Raw genomic sequence first — 8,008 nt, 5'->3', positions numbered from 1 at the left:
ATTAGGCTGCCCTGGCTCAGAGTGGCAGATCCTCCCTGGGGAGGAAAAGCTTAGAAAACCACACGCCCTTCCCCAGTCAGCATCAATATAAGCAGGGCAGAAAAGTCTTTGCTTTGCAGAAGGACACAGAGGGGACACATCCCATGCTCTATTTGCCTCTAGAGGATTTGTGTAGAACTCCACAAATATGCTAGGATTTGAGGTTCCATTATGGGGTATGAAGTTTGAATCAGGCCCTTTGGCCTGCCACCTGGGCCATGGTAGCTAAGTCACTTCATGTCTCTGGGCCTCAGTTTCCCTACCTGAAACAGTGATGAAGCTAGAGTTTCTCTGCTTCTACTGACAAGTGGGTTCTGTGTCAGTTACAGACCTCTGAAGCCAAAAAATCCCATTTCTTCTCAACTCCCACGGAGTGGTGTTAAGAGTGGCAGCTCTCAGTGGTGGGCTATGCGCCCAGTATTGCAGCAGACCCTACAGTAGCTCACTGCAAATTTCTTCTTTCTGGATTCTTTGTCATGAATTTGAAGAATGAAAACCACGGATGAGGATAAGTGAGTGCAAGAGCAGAATATATTCAAGTGTGAACAGAAGCAGAACTCCCACAGGGCAAGAGGAGACCCAATAGGATCGCTACTTGGGAGTGTGCTAGTCTAAGGATTTATACAGCACTTGGGTGAACACACTGGATGAAATATATGCAAATCAGTTTTGGAAAAATACCAAGGCTATTGGTTAACTCTTGAGATTGAACTTCCATTCAGGTCTGCCTTACTTCTGTTTTCTCACTGCTGGCCTGCAATCCCAGCTTCCCAGGAGGTTGAAGTTAGTGGATCCAGGATGCCCAGGTGTTCAGAACTGCAGCCCTGTGAGGAGAGGGTACCTGTACTGGTCCAGGGCCACGATGCGGTGGGGTGACAGGTTGGCATCCTCTGGCTTGCCTCAGTATTGCCTCACTGTGCCTCAAGCCAATTTTGTCATAGCAGGCTCTGGAGAGCTATGGTCTCTGTGGATACACATTCCCTGGGATATCTGCTTGCACTTAGCTAGGGGTAGCAGAAGGTGGTTGGCAATGTGGGTGGGCCCTGGTGTATTCCAGCTCACCCTGGATATTGCTTTGCTATTCTGGGACAAGTACATGGATTCAGTGGCATCTGCAGCTCTAAGTCATAAGGCCTAACTGACTGTCAGAGGTACAGCAACAGGTAGTGATAGACTTTGATACACAGCAGCTGCTGTTGTTAAGACAATTAACAAGGGAGAGATTGCAGATAACAGCTAGGACCTTCTTTTGAAGGTTTTTCTTTCAGAGCTATCACCATGGCCAAGATGTGACAAGGTCCATGGGGCATGTGGTACAGACCAGCTTCTAGGGGGCGAAAGTGCAAAACACCTATGTGTCCAGGAGAGGGGACTAGGGTGGGTGTGCAGGGCCACCTACCTCTGCTGCGGCTCAGTTTTAAAGGAGTGGGGCTCATTCAGGAGAGGCAGCCCAGGAGAGGCGGGGAAGCGGGGTGAGTACTGGCCTGGCTGGAGCATGTGTGTCTGCATATTCAGCTTGATGGCATGCATGTGTGACATCAGCAACCTGAGTGTGTCCTATGTGTGAATGTACACATGTTGTGGGTGCACGTGCTTGGGCACACATATGCACATATGTTTGTGAGTGGGCAGGTGTTGGGGGGTCGGGTGGTGAAGTTTGCACAGAAAGCAGAGACAATCCTGTGCAGAACCAGACTGTGGAGGGCAGGGTCAGTCTGGAGGACAGTGGGAGCCCAGGAGGGTTCATGCTGGACAGTGATCAGGCCACATTTGCAAATACAAAGAAAGACCCTCTGTGTCCAGGGAGGACAGTGGACTGCAGGGAGCCGACACAGACAAAGGCTAGCCCTTGCTGTGCCTCATGGGAGTTGACACCTGAACAGGGGTGGAGGCAATGGTGGGGAGACAGAGACTGAGAGGCCCGTCTACCCAGGAGCTGCATGGGGCCTCCCTGAGCAGCTGCCCAGGCTGGCACGGCTGGCATGGCCATGTCTGTGTCTCCTGGGCACCTTTCTTCCCTTTGGAGCCCAGAGCCTCCCTGGAAGGCAGAAATGGTGTCTCAGAATTGCTTGTAGCCTCAGGAACATAAAAGAGGCTTTACTAAATACTGGTTCCTGAAGAGAAACAAGCTGAGTGGGAAGGAGCCACCTTTGATTGACTCCTGCAAGCAGTGGGTCCTTTGCTGGGTACTGGGACTCCCTTACGTGGTAGGAGAGCTCAGGGAGGCTGCAGCTAGGGATGGGGGCCCCTCTTCAGCTGAGCAGGAGGGACTCCGGATCCTCAGCGACTGCTAGAACCTGGGAGATGCTCCTCAGGGCTGGCTTGGGATGTGTCACAGGTCCTCTGGCCTCCCCCTTCTATCCTCCTTCCTTCTGCCTCTTGCTCTGGCCAATCCCATGCCTGCTTCTCTGCAGTCCTCTTTCAAGGCCAGCCACTCAGGTCAGAGCCCAGGGATTCTGGCCGATGGCCTAGCCCTGAAGGGAGGAATCCAGGGTCCCAGCAGGTCAGTCCCTATATGTGGGTGTGGATGGGGTTGGGGGGGGGGCACAGATAACTGAACCTCACCCTCTGTCAACCTGTGAGGCCCAGATGGGGGTATGGAAACTTCTAGATGCAGCCAGATGTCGTGCAAGGAGAATGTAGTCCTTAAAAAAAAAAAAAAGATCTCTGGTTCCCAGAGGTAACAGTGGGAATCTACACCTCCGGGCTCCCCTGTGCACACGAGCCTCTCACCTGCCCTTTAACCTCTTCCTTGTGCCAGTTCCTCTTGAGTCTCCGCACACTGAAATACATGGAGCTGCCTTGATCTTTTGTTTTTTTAGGGGTACCGGGATTGAATTCAGGAGCACTCAACCACTGAACCACACCCCCAGCCCTATTTTGTATCTTATTTAGAGACAGGGTCTCACTGAGTTGCTTAGCGCCTCACTTTTGCTGAGGTTGACTTTGAACTCGTGATCCTCCTGCCTCAGCCTCCCGAGCCACTGGGATTACAGGCATGAACCACCATACCCGGCTCCCTTGCTCTTTACCATGGGTCCAGAGTTCACAGGTTCTTTTTGCTCTGTGACCTATTGATGGTTGTTTCTTTCCTTCTGATTTCAGCCTGTTGCAGGTGACACCGCAGGGGCACCCATGGACACAAACGGTGCACTTTGGGGAGAGAATTTCCCCGATGCAGAAGCTTAGAGCCCACTTGCTGGGCCTCCTGATGACCTCTCTGTGCCTCCGTTTGCTGCTCTGTGACACGGGATCTCAGCACCCCTTCCTTTAGGGTATTCAAGGCGATGGTGTTGGAGCCAATGTGGGTCGAGCTCTGTGATTGCAGGTGTTCTGCAGGGTGTGGGCTGCTTGAGGGCCTGGACCCCTGGTTTCCACCAGAACCTGGCCCGCCAGAGGACAATGCCCAGCTCTGGGGAACAGCAGTCCCTTCCCTGGCTGTCAAAGCGTGAGGATTAGATGCAGAATAATGCAGTCCCCGATCAAACCTGCAGCTGTAACTCAGGCCCCAGACGCTGCCAGCACCATAAATTTGGGCGGAAAGTGCAGCTCTAGCAGTTTGTGAACAAGAGCAGGGGAGGCCGAGTGAATTACAGCCGTGGGAGGAAGCGAGGCCCCCTGCTCGGCATTGTTAGCAGAGCCAGGGATTGATTGCTCACCGGCTCTAATGAAATTGAATTTTAATTTATATCCCAGTTCGTGGTGGGGGGCCAGGGTGTGTCTGGGTAAGGTGGGCTCAGCCCTGAGGATTGGGGGCCCCCCGTGGAAGGGGACCTGCAGCCAAATCCTGTAGGAGAAAAGGACGGGCACCCTGGGTGGCACCTGCGCCCCAAAGTTTCAAGATCACGCAAGGCTCTGGGCAAGGTGCATCCCCCTGTGGGTCATTCCTGCCTTGCTCAGGTGTAAACTAGAAGTTCAGGGGAGGGATCCTCATTCCTTTTCTTAGTAGGTTCCAGAAGCTCCCTCAGGTGCAGCTCCCTGTGGGCACCCGTGTGGCATGCGTGTGCTCTGGTGGCTATGCTGGGGCCACCTGCCTGGGTCCAGGTGCCCCGATTCCAAATCCCAGGTGCAGTTTTCCTGGCCTTAAGCCACGTCCCTTCTCGGAGCCTCAGCTTCCTCTTGGGCGTACAGGAGATGACGAGAGCACGTGTGTCTGGGGCTCCTTAGGATTGGATGTGCTGTGATTCCGAGCCCCGGCCCCCGGGATGCGAGCTCTGAAGGAGCCGCGGTGCTTCACGGAGCTTTCCTATCCCTGCTCAGACCTCGCCCTGCAATGTGGTGGGGGCAAGTGCCACCAGGACCCCACCTCCACGGCCAAGGTAGAACAAGGCTCTCTTGGGGGGCCAGTGAGGAGGGGGCCAGAGGCACCTGGGAGCAGAGGTCCTGGTTGGAGGGTCATACCCAGGGCCTGAGAGTGAACAGAGGGCCAAACGGAGGCAAAGACGGGCTGTAGGCCTTGCACTGACCTGCCTGGGAGGCTGGGAGCCATACCTGGGACTTTCCCGTGGTGGCAGTCCCATTAAGGCAGCTGGATGTTCATCTAGGCCCTACCAGTGACTTCCTGCCACCCTGAAAGAGTAGCCCTGGGCCAGGCCTCAGGCTTCCATTAGTAAAGCAGGGCCTGGTTGGTGCCTGAGGGCTCTGGGTGCCTTCCCAGTGCCCTGCCCCTGTGGCCTGGCAACATCACCCAATAGCCCTGAGGTCCAAGCTTAGGTGTGACTCTGGGGGCCTCTGAGCTGGAGCACTTAGGAGGGGCGCGTGGAGGTTCCAGAAGGCAGTGCTGCCTCCGTCCCTCGCCAGGACAGGCTGAGCAGGCTGTGGCTGGTGATTGAGCCATCAATCCATCTGCTCTGGGGGAGACCGCTTTTTGCTGGTGGAATCATTGAAGCCATCAGGGGAGGCAGGTGGGAGAGACACGGGGCAGTGAATCGTACACTGTGCAGCAGGCACCTCTAGAAACCACTAGAAATCTTTAGCTCCCATCTTTTGATGGGACTCAGGTCCAGGAATGGACAGGCACTTGCCTGAGGTCACCCAGCAAATAGATAGGAGAGTTGGGACCAGCCCAGAGGTGGGGACATGGGTATGTTCTGGTTGGACCTGTGGTCCCTATGGAAGGAAGGGGATGGGAGAGACATAGGTTGCAACAGGGTCACCAGATAGAAAGGAGCCTGGGTGTCCTGCTGTCCCTTTGTTTTTCGAACTTCCATTTCCACCCTCACAGTATTTGGTGAGCAGATGGTCCCTCTGTGTGAAGAAGGTAATGGCTCATCCTCTGGGTGGCCAGAGTCGGGCATGAGGCCTGCGGGTGGGCACAGGCTGAGTTCAGCCCCTCTCAGACACCTGGCTGGGTACTAAGGACCTTGATTGGCATCCATGTGCCACCCCCAACCCTGTCTTCATTTTTCTTTAATCGGAATCACTTTCCCCTCATATCAGCAAACTGACTATAAAAGGAAACTTTGTATCACTGATTTATAGGAAACCAGTATAACTTGCCAACAAAAGATGATAACACAGAAATCAGTATGTCTCCACTTTACGCCCCCATGTATTACCTGGATGGATATATACTACTCATATGTATTTTACGTTTTCTTATATATATTATTTTAGAAAGTTTTTGTGTCCTCCTCATATTACACTTTGTGAAACAACCCCCTATACCATGGAATTCTTATTTTGCAAGGCACGTTCTTTGGATTTCATGAAGACTTAGAATACCACAGAAGTTACCCAAGCCCCTCTCCCTGCGTGCCCCACCCTGAGCCTTTCCCCTTCCTGTTCTCCCAAGAAAGAGACACATTTTCAGTTGACTGTTGGTCTTGCTGTTGTGTGAATGTAGTTCTTGGGTATGTGTGTAACCATAGTGATATGCGCAGTGCTGTGTTCCAGTTTCACAGATGTGTGCCCATTGTATAGCTGGAACCCTGGAGGCCCAGGGGAAGGAGCCCCAGGCCCAAGTGCACACAGTCAAGGGGGTCAGAGTGAGCTCTCACCCTGAGGGGCTCTCCAAAGTCCCACCTGTGGGGACATTCAAAGATCTCAGAGGACTCTGGAGGTAAGTGTCTCCCACTGCCCAATAGGCCATGCCAAACACTAGGATATATTGGAATGACATTTAGGGCCTGGTGGTCTCAGGGGCCCAGGTCACTTGGGCCTGCCCTGGGATCTGTGATGCTTTGCAGAAGGGAAATCAGTCCTCTCTGCTCCAGCAAGCCGCTGCATGAAGTGTGGCCCCAACGGGGACAAGGACTGGCCATACCTCCTCAGAGCAAGGAATAGCCTAATCCTGGAGGATGAAGGCCACTAAGGATTGTAGGACTCTGGGTCAGAGGAGTCCCATCCCTCTGACTGAAAGGTGGGTCAGTGGCCTGAGAGGGTTGATCTTCCAAGGTCTGGGTTTGCTCAGCTGTCAGCCCCGTCTATTTTGGGGAGATGCAAAGAGGGTGAGATGCACCCGGGAGTCACCAGGCTGTCACAGCCTGAAGAGAGCAAGGCCACCAAAGAGACTGAGGCTGATGGAGGAAAGTTGGGTGGGTCTTCTGGCTTGCACCTGGGACCAGGGAGAAGGCCTAGCACCTGTGCATGCTCCCCACATACCAGACACCTGTGCAAGCAGATGTGAGAGGGAACACACACACACACACACACACATATATGCACACACACGCACACTCAAACACACATGCATGTGCACACACAAAATACACATGTGCACACATACCCAAAACACACATAGGCAAACAGAGCACAGTGGAGCCCTTCCCACCACTAGAGGGTGCTAGAAGTCTTCCCAGTAAATTCATCTGCTGAAATTGGTGCGTGCAGGCGTGTGTGTTTGTGCATGCGTGTACACACACACACACACACACACACAGAAATAAAAAGAAAAGAAATCCCTCTAAAAATATAGCAGTTGATGGTAATTCAAGCCGAAGGCAGCCGTAGATCCTGGAGGCTGATAACTATAATAGTAAGGTCTGAACAGAAGGATCCCGGATTAAGACAGACCTGCAGTGCTATCCCTTGGAGATCGATAAACGGCACTGAGATTTTTCCCATCAGCATGCCCCAGGGTGGCCCCTTTTCCAGGTTCCTAGGCATCAAGTGAAGCTCCTGTCCAACACCCCCCCAACTTCTCCCTGCACCACCAGGAGCTACCGTGGTGGCGATGATCAGGAGCAGGTTTAAGAAATCACGTTTCCAAGGGCGACGTCCCTGGATCTTACAGGTTATTTTGCCCATTAGCCATTACCCAAAGTGTAGCGGGAGCTTGGTCCTGCAAACCTTCCTACTGGGCTCCTGTGGTCCCAAACCCAGCTGGGCTGCATCAAAGGGACGTGCCTGTGCCTTTGCCCCTGGAGAGCCAGAACCAGCCTGAGCTGTTGGCTGAGTCTTCCCTCACCCTCATCTAGGCCAAACGGTGAGGAGTCTGCCTGTGCCCTTGTTCATGTTAAGCTGCCAAAGGCTTCAGGACAGGAAGAGACAGGCTCTTCCAGAGGAGAGTTCTGGGCAGGCTCTGGTTTTGTTTGAGGCTCTGCATTCCTGGCTGTTGAGGACCTCTCATGAGACAGTCAGAGGGGCCTGTAGGGGCCTGGACGCTGGAACCTCAGCCCTTACCAGCCACAGTGTGTCCATGATGGGCCCTGCTATTGCTCAGGACTTTTCTTGACCCCAGACCTTGGTCCCCTGCTCTGGATGCCGGAGGCAAGGCTGGGCTCCCTGGCCCTGGCCCCTCTTTTTGGAAGCATCCCTCCATCAAGAACTTCCTACAGGCTCTGCTGGGGATTGGGAAAGGAGAAGGAAGAGGAAGGAGACACAGAGGGGCTCCCACTGAAGCAAGGATGGCTGAGCCAACCCTGACTGTGGCCCTCAGCAATGGGGTAGACAGAGCAGTAAGACCCCCAGAAGATAAAAATAGCACCTTGTGCCTGGACAGAGGTTTTCCTTTTTGAGAATATGTTTG

Source organism: Marmota flaviventris, chromosome 19 (assembly GCF_047511675.1).
Source record: "Marmota flaviventris isolate mMarFla1 chromosome 19, mMarFla1.hap1, whole genome shotgun sequence".
NCBI classification, from domain to species: Eukaryota; Metazoa; Chordata; class Mammalia; order Rodentia; family Sciuridae; genus Marmota; species Marmota flaviventris.
This window is presented reverse-complemented; position numbering follows the sequence as displayed.